This window comes from Gymnoscopelus braueri, assembly GCF_963280865.1.
Source record: "Gymnoscopelus braueri genome assembly, chromosome: 10".
In the NCBI taxonomy this organism is placed as follows: domain Eukaryota; kingdom Metazoa; phylum Chordata; class Actinopteri; order Myctophiformes; family Myctophidae; genus Gymnoscopelus; species Gymnoscopelus braueri.
The window spans coordinates 7,277,591-7,291,189 of record NC_137611.1 but is presented as its reverse complement, the minus strand read 5'-3'; the positions used below and the strand labels follow the sequence as shown (position 1 = coordinate 7,291,189).

General features: G+C 42.7%; 1 pseudogene across 1 annotated transcript in view; it reads right to left on the bottom strand.

Moving 5' to 3' along the window:
- LOC308092844 (contactin-associated protein-like 4) overlaps positions 1 to 13,599 on the bottom strand; it is a 209,148-nt pseudogene that overhangs the window by 40,566 nt on the left and 154,983 nt on the right. Inside the window, exons 20-21 of the transcript in view lie at positions 12,782 to 13,027; positions 6,385 to 6,518 (exon numbers count right to left, since the gene is read on the bottom strand). The product of the transcript in view is annotated as a contactin-associated protein-like 4 (transcript). The remainder of the gene's footprint in view (positions 1 to 6,384; positions 6,519 to 12,781; positions 13,028 to 13,599) is intronic.

Here is a 13,599-nt window from a genome sequence, read left to right as displayed (position 1 = left end):
TTGGCAACAAGACCGCAAGGACTTTCATGAACGGACCTGTTAAAGGAATTATCCTTAAGACCTGGAAGGCATGGCTTTTCTAAATGTATCGGCATATTGGCTGCCTGGTGAATTAGTAAGTATGGTAAAAAAGTATGCCCTTATTCCATGCTGCTGTCTCCTCTGTTACGCCAGCCAATGTATGGTATTGTATGTATGTTTGTTGGTTTAAATGTCGGTTTTTAAAAGTAACAGTCTTTACAGAAGGCAAAATAATAAGTCTTAATGTGGTGAATCCATCCATCCACCCACTTATCCATCCATCCATCCATCCATCCATCTTCATCCACTTATCCAGAGGGTCTTGGAGGTAACAGTTCCAGCAGAGAATCCCTCTTCCCACATCAGCCACTTCCCTCTGGGGAATCCCGGGGCGTTCCAACTTCCAAGGCCAGCACGGAGATATAATCTCCACTGGTCCTTGGTCTACAAATGTCACTGTGAACCACATGATGTTTTTATTTTTTCTTCCTCTGCATTTTCTCCTGAGAGCCATCATCTTTCAATTCATCATCTTTCTATCATGTCATAATCTTCTTATATTAGATGCTTGGACCCTGTTGCCACTTGCAGTTTTTTAAATGTATTTATTTATAGTGGGATCACATGTTTGTTTCTCTTTTTACAGGCCTATGTTGTTTTCAGTTATTGTTGGCAGTCATGACAGCCAGTTCCCACCTGAGGTCATGAGGGAGTTCAGACTGCTCCAGACGGTACTGAATAACTGCCAGCTTGCATAACATCTTCAGATTAGACATTAAATCTAAGATATACAGGTCATCGTATATGGGCCATCCTCCAAAGATGGCAATACGATCTCCCACCATGCAACAGCCCATCCAAGATATCCCACACGGGGCTTTTCCTTTGGGCTCAACCTTCTTCCATGAGCAGGTCTGTGGATTGAATTTCCACAGATCATTGAAGTTCTGGTTGTACTTGTTGCCACCAAATATGTACAGCTCTCCATTGTAGGCATAGGCTGAATGACCATAGCGTCCTTCTGGAAGAATCTGTGCAGAAGGTGTGCTCAGCCAGCAGTTGGTCTCTGTGTCAAACACTCTGATGTTGTTGTAGTATTCCCCCCGGCCCCCGTAGCCTCCAAATACAAACATCTTTGTCCCGATGATGGTGGCAGAATGACTTGTTGAAGCAGGTGCTGGAGTTCCTCTGGTGTTAATTAAAGACCAGACCATTGTGGTGGTGTCCAGCTTGCAGATGTCATTACTTGGCATGGTTCCTCCATGAATTGAACCTCCATGAATATACATGATCTTCCTCAAGACACAGGCTGAGTGGTAGTACCTCTCCTTTGGAACAGTACCGGAAATATTGGGTTTGGACCATCTGTGGTTGTCGACGTCAAATGAATAAAGCACGTTACAGTAAGGAATTCCCCCCCAGATATAGACCATATTTTCAACCAGAACAGCTGTGTGGCACCTGCGCACGCAGGGAACCTCAAGGGGACGTTTTCCTCTTCCAGTTGTCACTGGGGCCAACTTCACCCAGCGTAGAGACACAGTGTTCAATATGTGGACTTCAATCTGACCAATGTTGTTCATGTTACTGTTACTGTAACCTCTAAATGAGTACACCTTGTGTCCTACTGCCACAGCAGCGCAGCAGTAATTCCCATGTCCTCCTTTCAGATGTATCGTCCAGTGAAACATTTCACACACCAGCACCACTGTGAATCAGAGCAACTAATTTACAGAAGAGGTTAGAAGGCAGGCCTTGTTGTTGCCAAAACTTGCTGAAGGGAGTTGTGTTGGAAAATACAAAAAAAAAACATTTAAAAGGACAATTATATTGGATGTGATGACGATGTTGTGATGTCATTCGTTGATGACATCATTATATGGAATAGGTAATGACGTTACTCTTTAGAACTACTGCATCATCTGGTATGGAGATAATGTAGGGGGCAGTGGACCCATTTGAAGGAGACCCCCCCCACTAAACGATGCCATCAACTTACATTGAGTCAAACTTGCTTGTGATTGCCTTTTGAGATTGTTGTTCAATGCATGTGTAACCAGGTAGACCTGTTACTAGGTCAGTATCAGCCAGGTGCTCCTTGTTTCTAATTAAGGGTGGGGTTTATTGGCACAGGAATAAAATGGCTGAGCTGCTTGCGTTCAGGGGATCCCCTTGCTGTAAGGTTGGCGTACCTGAGGAGGACAAGAGCTGGAAGGCATGGCTTTTCTAAATGTATCGGCATATTGGCTGCCTGGTGAATTAGTAGGTATGGTAAAAAAGTATGCCCTTATTCCATACTGCTGTCTCCTCTGTTACGCCAGCCAATGTATGGTATTGTATGTATGTTTGTTGGTTTAAATGTCTATTTTTAAAAGTAACAGAAGGCAAAAGAATAAGTCTTAATGTGGTGAATCCATCCATCCACCCACTTATCCATCCATCCATCCATCCATCTTCATCCACTTATCCAGAGGGTCTTGGAGGTAACAGTTCCAGCAGAGAATCCGTCTTCCCACATCAGCCACTTCCCTCTGGGGAATCCCGGGGCGTTCCAACTTCCAAGGCCAGCACGGAGATATAATCTCCACTGGTCCTTGGTCTACAAATGTCACTGTGAACCACATGATGTTTTAATTTTTTCTTCATCTGCATTTTCTCCTGAGAGCCATCATCTTTCAATTCATCATCTTGCTCTTTATCATCATGTCATAATCTTCTTATATTAGATGCTTGGACCCTGTTGCCAGTTTTTTTTATTTCTTTATTTATAGTGGGATCACATGTTTGTTTCTCTTTTTACAGGCCTATGTTGTTTTCAGTTATTGTTGGCAGTCATGACAGCCAGTTCCCACCTGATGTTATGAGGGAGTTCAGACTGCTCCAGACGGTACTGAATAACTGCCAGCTTGCATAACATCTTCAGATTAGACATTAAATCTAAGACATACAGGTCATCAGATATGGGCCATCCTCCAAAGACGATAATACGATCTCCCACCATGCAACAACCCATCCAAGACATCCCACACGGGGCTTTTCCTTTGGGCTCAACCTTCTTCCATGAGCAGGTCTGTGGGTTGAATTTCCACAGATCATTGAAGTTCTGGTTGTCCTTGTTACCACCAAATATGTACAGCTCTCCATTGTAGGCAAAGGCTGAATGACCCCAGCGTCCTCTTGGAAGAATCTGTGCAGAAGGTGTGCTCAGCCAGCAGTTGGTCTCTGTGTCAAACACTCTGATGTCGTTGTAGTATTCCCCATGGGGCCCGTAGCCCCCAAATACAAACATCTTTGTCCCGATGATGGTGGCAGAATGACTTAATGAAGTAGGTGCTGGAGTTCCTCTGGTGTTAATTAAAGACCAGACCATTGTGGTGGTGTCCAGCTTGTAGATGTCATTAGTGCGTCCAGTCAGCTGGGTGTTTCCTCCATGAATATACATGACCTTCCTCAAGACACAGGCTGAGTGGTAGAGCCTCTCCTCTGGAACAGTACCAGAAATATTGGGTTTGGACCATCTGTGGTTGTCAACGTCAAATGAATAAAGCACATTACAGTAAGGAAGTCCCCCCCAGATATAGACCATATCTTCCACCAGAACAGGTGTGTGGAACCTGCGCGCCCAGGGAACCTCAAGGGGATGTTCTCCTCTTCCAGTTGTCACTGGAGCCAACTTCACCCAGCGTAGAGACACAGTGTTCAATATGTGGACTTCAATCTGACCACTGTTGTTCATGTTACTATTACTGTAACCTCTAAATGAGTACACCTTGTGTCCGACTTCCACAGCAGCGCAGAAGTAATTCCCTTGTCCTCCTTTCAGATGTATCGTCCAGTGAAACATTTCACACACCAGCACCACTGTGAATCAGAGCAACTAATTTACAGAAGAGGTTAGAAGGCAGGCCTTGTTTTTGCCAAAACTTGCTGAAGGGAGTTGTGTTGGAAAATACAAAAAAAAACCATTTAAAATGACAATTATATTGGATGTGATGACGATGTTGTGATGTCATTCGTTGATGACATCATTATATGGAATAGGTAATGACGTTACTCTTTAGAACTACTGCATCATCTGGTATGGAGATAATGTAGGGGGCAGTGGACCCATTTGAAGGAGACCCCCCCCACTAAACGATGCCATCAACTTACATTGAGTCAAACTTGCTTGTGATTGCCTTTTGAGATTGTTGTTCAATGCATGTGTAACCAGGTAGACCTGTTACTAGGTCAGTATCAGCCAGGTGCTCCTTGTTTCTAATTAAGGGTGGGGTTTATTGGCACAGGAATAAAATGGCTGAGCTGCTTGCATTCAGGGGATCCCCTTGCTGTAAGGTTGGCGTACCTGAGGAGGACAAGAGCTGGAAGGCATGGTTTTCTAAATGTATCGGCATATTGGCTGCCTGGTGAATTAGTAGGTATGGTAAAAAAGTATGCGCTTATTCCATGCTGCTGTCTCCTCTGTTACACCAGCCAATGTATGGTATTGTATGTACAGTATGTTTGTTGGTTTAAATGTCTATTTTTAAAAGTAACAGAAGGCAAAAGAATAAGTCTTAATGTGGTGAATCCATCCATCCACCCACTTATCCATCCATCCATCCATCCATCTTCATCCACTTATCCAGAGGGTCTTGGAGGTAACAGTTCCAGCAGATAATCCGTCTTCCCACATCAGCCACTTCCCTCTGGGGAATCCCGGGGCGTTCCAACTTCCAAGGCCAGCATGGAGATATAATCTCCACTGGTCCTTGGTCTACAAATGTCACTGTGAACCACATGATGTTTTTATTTTTCTTCATCTGCATTTTCTCCTGAGAGCCATCATCTTTCAATTCATCATCTTGCTCTTTATCATCATGTCATAATCTTCTTTTATTACATTTTTGGACCCTGTTGCCAGTTTATTTATTTATTTATTCATAGTGGGATCACATGTTTGTTTCTCTTTTTACAGGCCTATGTTGTTTTCAGTTATTGTTGGCAGTCATGACAGCCAGTTCCCACCTGATGTTATGAGGGAGTTCAGACTGCTCCAGACGGTACTGAATAACTGCTAGCTTGCATAACATCTTCAGATTAGACATTAAATCTAAGACATACAGGTCATCAGATATGTTCCATCCTCCAAAGACGATAATACGATCTCCCACCATGCAACAACCCATCCAAGATATCCCACACGGGGCTTTTCCTTTGGGCTCAACCTTCTTCCATGAGCAGGTCTGTGGGTTGAATTTCCACAGATCATTGAAGTTCTGGTTGTCCTTGTTGCCACCACATATGTACAGCTCTCCATTGTAGGCAAAGGCTGAATGACCCCAGCGTCCTCTTGGAAGACGCTGTGCAGAAGGTGTGCTCAGCCAGCAGTTGGTCTCTGTGTCAAACACTCTGATGTCGTTGTAGTATTCCCCATGGCCCCCGAGGCCCCCAAATACAAACATGCTTGTCCCGATGATGGTTGCAGAATGACTTAATGAAGTAGGTGCTGGACATTCCGTATAATGAGCAGCTACACTTTTGGAACATTAATTTTATTTTGATGCCAATACCTTTACTCGAGTAAAATGTTGTAAACCGGGATATTACTTGTAACAGAGTATTTCTACATTAATTTGCAGTAATGATACTTTTACTTAAAGTTGTATAATGCAAATTCAGAACTAACGATTTTTAGGAACCTCTGCTGGTCACTACCGTCACTGCATACAATTTCCGTGGTCCTCGATTACCCAGAATTCCATTCGTTTTCACCGGAAGTGTTTCAAAAAGCGATCTTTTAATTGTTTTATACTATCTACGGATCGTTTCTCTTAGCCAGTGGAGCATTAGTTACCATGAGCTGTGCTTTCTTTTTCTGTTCTTTTTCGATCTTCCAATCCTACATTCTCTTAAAATCAGCGTGAGGTTCCTTATTGTTATTAGCGCGATAGTTCCTGGCCAAACAGGAAACCGTTGCGGTAGTTCCTGGCCAAACAGGAAACCAGTGCATTTCCACCTCCGTTTTCCGGCCAGATGACGTCATTTCCCCGGGAAAGTCCCCCCAGTCCACGTTCAATAGAAAATATATAAATAAAAGGCTTCCGGGGGTGAAATTCATGGAGTGGGTGTTGTGAAACTTTTGCCACTCACAAAAGATATACAATTTAACTTTAGTTTTGTTGAAAACGTTACCTAGTATTACTTTAAGTATGTGAATACTTATTCCATCACTGTGTGCTTGTGCGTGCACGCGCACAGTATGATTCTGTGTGTGTGTGTGTGTGTGTGTGTGTGTGCGTGTGTGTGTTCGTGCGTGCGTGCGTGCGTGCGTGCGTGCGTGCGTGCGTGCTTGTGCTCTGTGTGTGCGTGCGTGTGTGCTACCTGGATAGACACAGTGTCAGTCAGTCTCCTGATGGTCAGGCTGTGCAGCTGTCCGTTGGCCAGGTTCCTAACTCTGCTCCTCAGGACCTCAGCATCTCTGCTGGACTCCAGCTTGTACCTCACCTCCAGCTTATCTTCACACGCACACACACACACACACACACACACACACACACACACACACACACACACACACACACACACACAATTTATTCATGTATAAGGAGAGCATACAAGGACACAAATATTAAAGGTACAGTTAAGGTTACAGTCACAAAATCATGGCATATGTCTAAAAAAGAGAAACAAATAAGCGCTGCAGGGATCAGTCAGTGCATGGCTCTGATAGATAAGCGCTCTTTGGTGACACAGGTAGGAACATATGAACAAAAAAGGTTTTTCAAAGAAGTACTGCTTGATTCCAAAAAGGTGTGGACTGCAGACTTGCAAAGACAATAATTCCAAGGCAATCCGTCTTTGGTGAAAAAAATATAGGATTTATTTTGAGCAAGGCAACAAATGATGACCAACGCGTCTAACATTTTGGCTAATCAGTCACACTTCATGGCATATGTCTTCATGATACAATAAGCACGTGCCTCAGTACTCTATGGGTATAAGTAACAGCGGCAGCTGCCAATTATAGCAGAGACAGCAGGGTACTTTGCCAGCCTTTTTGCCTCCTTTATGGGTATCCCAAGTTGTTGAAATCCTTTTAACAACCAGTCTATGTCGTAGGCTGCCAAATATAAAAACAAATAGTCTGCAACTATGATCCAGCTCTGAAAACATCCAAAACACCATTATTTGTTTGTGTAAACTGTTAGAAATGTATGGTAAACCTCCAGAAAGAAATATTAAAAACATAATAAACGTTCAAGACAAATATAGACATACATTGGAGAAACTGGAAGGTAAATCATAAACTATTTTGACAAAATAGATATATTTCACAGTGTATGGCATCAGCAATAAGATGTTCTATGCCAGGGATTCCTAAATGGTTGGGTGGGGTGCGCAGGCTGCCTCTATGGCAGGGGTCTTCAACGTTTTCAGGCCAAGCACCCCCTAGCTGAGAGAGAGATGAAGCAGGGACCCCCTCTATGTATAGAATTGTGTTTCATCTTTTTTGTTTTACTTGGTCTGCTCTTTTTCCCCTCTACACCAAACCTCTTTGCCAAAAATAGCCGATCTACAAGCTCACAACGCCTCGCAGCGCGAGGCGTTGTGAGCTTGTAGATCTGCTATTTTTGACTTAAGTTCTCCTCAGAAAAGGGATGCTAGGGTTCAAGTGGTTAATGTAAAAAAAATAAAAAATCATATCACACAAAGATTTGGCGGACCCCCTGTAGTAGCTCTGAGGACCCCCTAGGGGTCCCGGACCCCCTGTTGAAGAGCCCTGATATAACCTATAACTGGTCCAAGTCACATGTAAAAGCAATCAAATCATCAAACTCGTCAAAAATCCATAAAAAGAGGTGATACAAGTTGTACAGTTTCACTCAGAATGGGTATAACGACTAGCCTGGTAAACCCCCCCTCCCTCCGGAAATCTCATTTGCATTTGGTTTCAGGAAGGAGGGTCTGGGATTGCTCACAGAGTAAAGCTGCCCGAACCGCTGCGCATACGAACCAATCAGCGGCTGCTAGGGGCGGGATCATCCAATCACCTGCCTAGTAGCTTGAAAAAACGAAACTCCGTCTGTCATCGATTCTGCACCCGGAGTCTCAGATGCAAGTACGCTGTGAAACAAAATGTGTGTCGCAAGCTTCTTCCATTTGACGGTGTGAGGTTATATAACGACAGCTTGCCTCTTCATGCCCTGGCAGCAGTCATCATACCACATGCATCACTGTCTCATAGAAGCAACGCTTCAATCATTCATTATCTGGCTCAAGATTTAACCCTTTCAGTCCGGGAACGCATCTACAAATGACAAACTCTTTTCATGTGAAGGACCCCCCACAAATATATGTATTTGGCCGTAGACCTCCATCTCAAAATATTTAGCCACCCCCCCAGAAGCAAAAATTTGAGTTACAAATTTCCTTTCAGAAAATCTATATTCAAAAGATTTGCACAGATTTTCACGATTTTTCAAAATAATCTACAGCAGATCTACAAGCTCATAGCGCGGCACTCGGTGCTGTGCTATGAGCAGTGTTGCCAGATTCTGTGAGAGAAACAAGCAACCAGGTCTAGGAAAACCCGCCCAAAAGAAGTGACTAGGGGACACATGAGCACTTTAACATAATACATCAGCTTTTTGAAAATAGCAGATCTACAAGCTCACAACGCGTCGCAGTTGTGAGCTTGTAGATCGGCTATTTTCAAATAAAATCGTGGGGGGAAATTATAATAAGCAGATCTGGCAACCCTGGCTATGAGCTTGTATATCAGATTTTTTTTTTAATAGCCCAAAGAATAGCCCAAAGAATGTTTGAATAGCCCAAAGACACAGATGCTTTTCCGGTCTTAATGGACTAAAACCAGCTTTGAGCCGCACTGGAAACATCTCCATTTGGGGGAAAACCAGGGCCATCACTTCAAACATAGTGGTTTGTGTGACTGTTTGTGTTGATTATAATAAGAACACACACTAGGAGTTGTTTTACAGGAAATGCACTTCTTACAGGAAATGCACTCGTCGCCTTCTGTGATCACAGCTCTGACAAGGTATTTGTCCCTTCAAGAAAGGCTTGTAATATTCCATTACATCCATTTATTTAAAAAATATATTTTTTGGGGGCTTTTCTCCTTTCATTGGATAGTACAGGTTAGAATGACAGGAAACAGGGAGAGAGCGACGGGAGTGACACGCAGCAAAGGTCGTTCGGGCTCGGGGAATCGAACCTGCGACCTGCTGTCAGGCTGCGTTAGAGCTTATATATGTGGTATGCGCCTTAACCCGCTAGGCCATTGGCATGCCCCCCATTTATTGAAATAACAACGCTACTCTTTTTTTCTCCACTATACAACAAATCTACACGTTGAATTGTGAAGCGTTGTGAGCTTGTAAATCTGCTATTTTTGCCAAATGTTTCGCATATTATGACACGCCCAAAATAGGCGCGCTAGGGTTCCTAATTATGCTTTTTTAACATTTAGTTAAGGTATATAATTAACTTTAGTGATCAACTTATTATAATTGCAATTTTTGTGTACAAGTGGTTACCTTTTTAAATATAAGCAACCGTTATATAGTACATTAATCATGAATAATAGTGGAGGTCTATCTAATCCCCAAGAGACTTTGTCGATTAACAGGAGAGGTAAGGAGCTGACTCACATTATCTTCAAAGTAATTATTAATCCACTAAGAGCGGGAACGCATCTGAGTCATTTTAAGATTTCTTTGGCCGTGCAAAGATTGCAGATCTACAAGCTCATAGCGCGGCACCGAGTACCATGGCACAGAGTGCCGTGCTCTGAGCTTGTAGATCTGCTATTTAAAAAAAAATCATGAACGTTTGTGCAAATCTTTGAATATATATTATTAAGGCGAACATTTTTAACTCCAATATTTGCTTCTGGGGGGTCCCCGGAACAACATATTTTGAGATGGGGGTCCGCGCGGCCAAATACATATAATTCTGGTGGTCCTTGACGTGAAAAAGTTGGAGCACCACTGATATAGCAACATACTGTTAGGATTTAGAAATCATTTTTTAGATACTGTATGTATTTGGCCACGGACCCCCATCTCAAAATATTTTGTTCCAGGAAGCAAAGATTTGAAGCAAAGATTTGAGTTAAAAATGATCGCTTTAAAAACATATATTCAAAAATGTGCCCCCAAAAATCACGATAAAACAAAAATAGCATATCTACAAGCTCATAGCTCTGAAAACATCCAAAACACCATTATTTGTTTGTGTAAACTGTTAGAAATGTATGGTAAACCTCCAGAAAGAAATATTAAAAACATAATAAACGTTCAAGACAAATATAGACATACATTGGAGAAACTGAGATGGGGGTCCGCGCGGCCAAATACATATAATTCTGGTGGTCCTTGACATGAAAAAGTTGGAGCACCACTGATATAGCAACATACTGTTAGGATTTAGAAATCATTTTTTAGATACAGTAAGTATTTGGCCACGGAACCCCATCTCCCCCGAAGCAAATATTTGAGTTCGCTTTGAAAAACATATATATTCAAATATTTGCAAAAATGTTCACGATTAAGCTATGAGCTTGTAGATCTGCTATTTTTTTTTAAATAGCCAAAGAAATCTTTAAAAAATCACACAGATGCGGTTCCCGTTGTTAACGGATTAATTATTCCGCACCGTGCACAAGTATCACTCCAAGAAGCATAGAAAGGTGTGATAGATAGATACTGCATTGCAACAACATGATCACATGTCATTACAGAGACAACGTGCTGCCCTCCAATCTCCCTCCTTCTTCCTCCTCTTCTTCCAGAGGCACATTATGTACCGAGATGGGATAATTATTTGTTCCAAGAAGCACTCTGCATACTGATAATGCATTTCGCCTAAAAAAGAAAAAGCATGTAATCTTGGAGAGAGAGAGAGCGGTAGTGCTTCAGAGCTTAACCCATGAAGACCTGGAACGCATCTGTGTCATTTTTAAGATTTATTTGGCTATATTCAAAAATAGCAGATCTACAAGCTCGTAGCGCGGCACCGAGTGCCGCGCTACGAGCTTGTATATCTGCTATTTTTTTGAAAAATCTTGAACATTTGTGTGAATATATATATATTTTTAAAGGGATTTTGTAACTCAAATCTTTGCTTCATGGGGTCCCTGGAATATATATTTTTTTAGATGGGGGTCCTCGGCCAAATACATATCATTTTGGGGGCAGTGGCGCAGCCAGAACGCTAGTATAGGCTGGGCCTGGGCAGGAGCGGGTGGGCACGCATGCGCAGCGCGCGTGCATGTGTCCCCGACCCGACCCGTGCGAAAATTCGTGGTTATTGGGCTTTTTTTTGTTACTTTATTTCGGTTTTAGGGTTAGGTTAGGGTTATGCCCACCCATGGCTGCGTCCCTGTTATTACAGCAACATAAGTTTTATTTAAAAAAAATCTGTTAGGATTTAAAAGACATTTTTAGCAACAGAAGCAAAGATTTGAGTTACAAATGTTCGCTTTAAAAAAAATATATATATATATTCAAAGATTTGCACACATTTTCAAGATTTTTCAAAAATAGCAGATCTACAAGCTCGTGGCGCGGCACCGAGTGCCGCGCCACGAGCTTGTAGATCTGCTATTTTTGAATAGCCAACGAAATCTAAAAATGACAGATTATTTTCCGGTCTGAATGGCTTAAGTGGTTGAATGAGTTTTGTGTGCATGGAGGGGCAGAGCGGGGTATGATTGCAGTCAGCGATAGAGAAAAGACAAATCAGAGAGAGGAAAGAAACAACAACCTGGAGGCATCAGAGAGAAGATTTAATTTGGATAGTTCTGTGTTAAGTGGCTCATCATCACCACGCTGTCCTTCAGCACTCTGAGCCCAATCTGTTAACACCTACTGTGTGACTTTGGAGGACTTTTTCCAACTCACTTTCGGCGCTATACTCTTGTACATGACATGTTTATTAGACGGATAAAAGGCACATTTTGTCGAAACAGTTAAGCCAGGGGTCGTCAACGTTTTTCTAGGCCGAGGGGTCCCCTTAGTTGAGAGAGAGATGAAGCAAATATTGTTGTTATTATTAAACATGTTCCTAGATTTCATAGATAAGCTTCATAGAGTTGTTTGACAGCAACTGTCATCAGTGTTGTGTTAGATTCATGTTAATGTGATTTTTTTTGATTGATTGATTGAATATTTTATTAGGCAAAAATGTAAAACATCACAGTTACATTTAAAATACTTTGTCTAAAAGGTCCGTTCATAAAAGTCCTTGCGGTCTTGTTTCAAATGAGGTCCTTGATATTCAATTCATAGACATGTTCAGTCATTTAAACCCTTAAACTTAGTAGACTTGACCCTTGGCTATGTACTATTCTTTCCCCCTAAACCAAACCTCTTTGCCAAAAATAGCAGATCTGCGCAAGTTGTGAACTTAAAGTAAAAACAAAAAGAGTTCCTATTACACAAAGATTTGGCTTTCCCCTGTAGTAACTTTGAGGACCCCTTCGGGGTCCCAGACCCCCTGTTGAAGACCCTCGACTTAAGCATTTATTTTCTTTTCTGTGATCATCACTAAACTCACTCACACACTCGTCGTTTTCCACAAAACCCCTCCCCTGTCTTTGCCGAGAGTCTATATGAACACAATTGGCCCGTGTTCGTTCATGTTCCATGTTCCCAGCAGTGACAACACAGAAATGTGTGTGGGGAGGAATTACTTGGCATAGCAACTAAATTGGGGAGGGAAAAAAATTAAATAAAGCCCATGAATGTGTCCTCACCATGCTTGTTGATGAGCACGGCCAGGTACTCTCTGTAGTAGGAGCTGACGTAGAGGAGCAGGGCTGGACTGTGGCCGGTCCTGAAGCTCAGGGAGACGTTCTCTCCGCGCAGGGTGACGTCGGAGTAGATGGAGGAGGGCAGGGTGCTGCTGGAGGGCAGGGTGCTGCTGCTGTTCCTGCTCAGCTCGTACGGCTCCTTGAAGGTGTAGCTGACCGACGTCCCCGGCTTGAAGCTGGCCGACACCTCTGGAGGAAAAAGGGAGGGAGACATGCGGCACATAAATATTCACCACAAAACTCAAGGTGGTTCTTCTCCTATCTGTGGATAGTCCTGCGTAGCCAGACGGTCATAGAGCACCGAAGTACTGAAGTCACTGCCAGTAGAGGGCGCTTTCCGCAGGTTCATGGCTTTACTTTTTGTATTGATATCCTCATTGGGGAATCTTAGTTCGCTTCATATAAGAACTCTGTTCCAAAAATAAACACACCACCCTGGCGTTTTTACTCATATGGATATGAAGCATCGACTGAAGGTGTACATTTACACATTTACCCAAAGAGTAACACAATATAAACACTAGAAACGAGTCAAACAACCTGAACCCAAAGACTACATTTCCCATGAACGCGGCTGCTGTGGGGACAGTGATTTCAGACCCGGAAGTAGTAGTTCTTAAGACTTTTAACCCATTGAGACCTGAAGTCGATTCTACATGTCTCCTAAATCTCAACAGTATTCTGAAAAAACAAATGTTTCTATATCAGTGGTGCTCAATCTTTTTCATGTCAAGTACCCCCAAAATGGTATGTATTTGGCC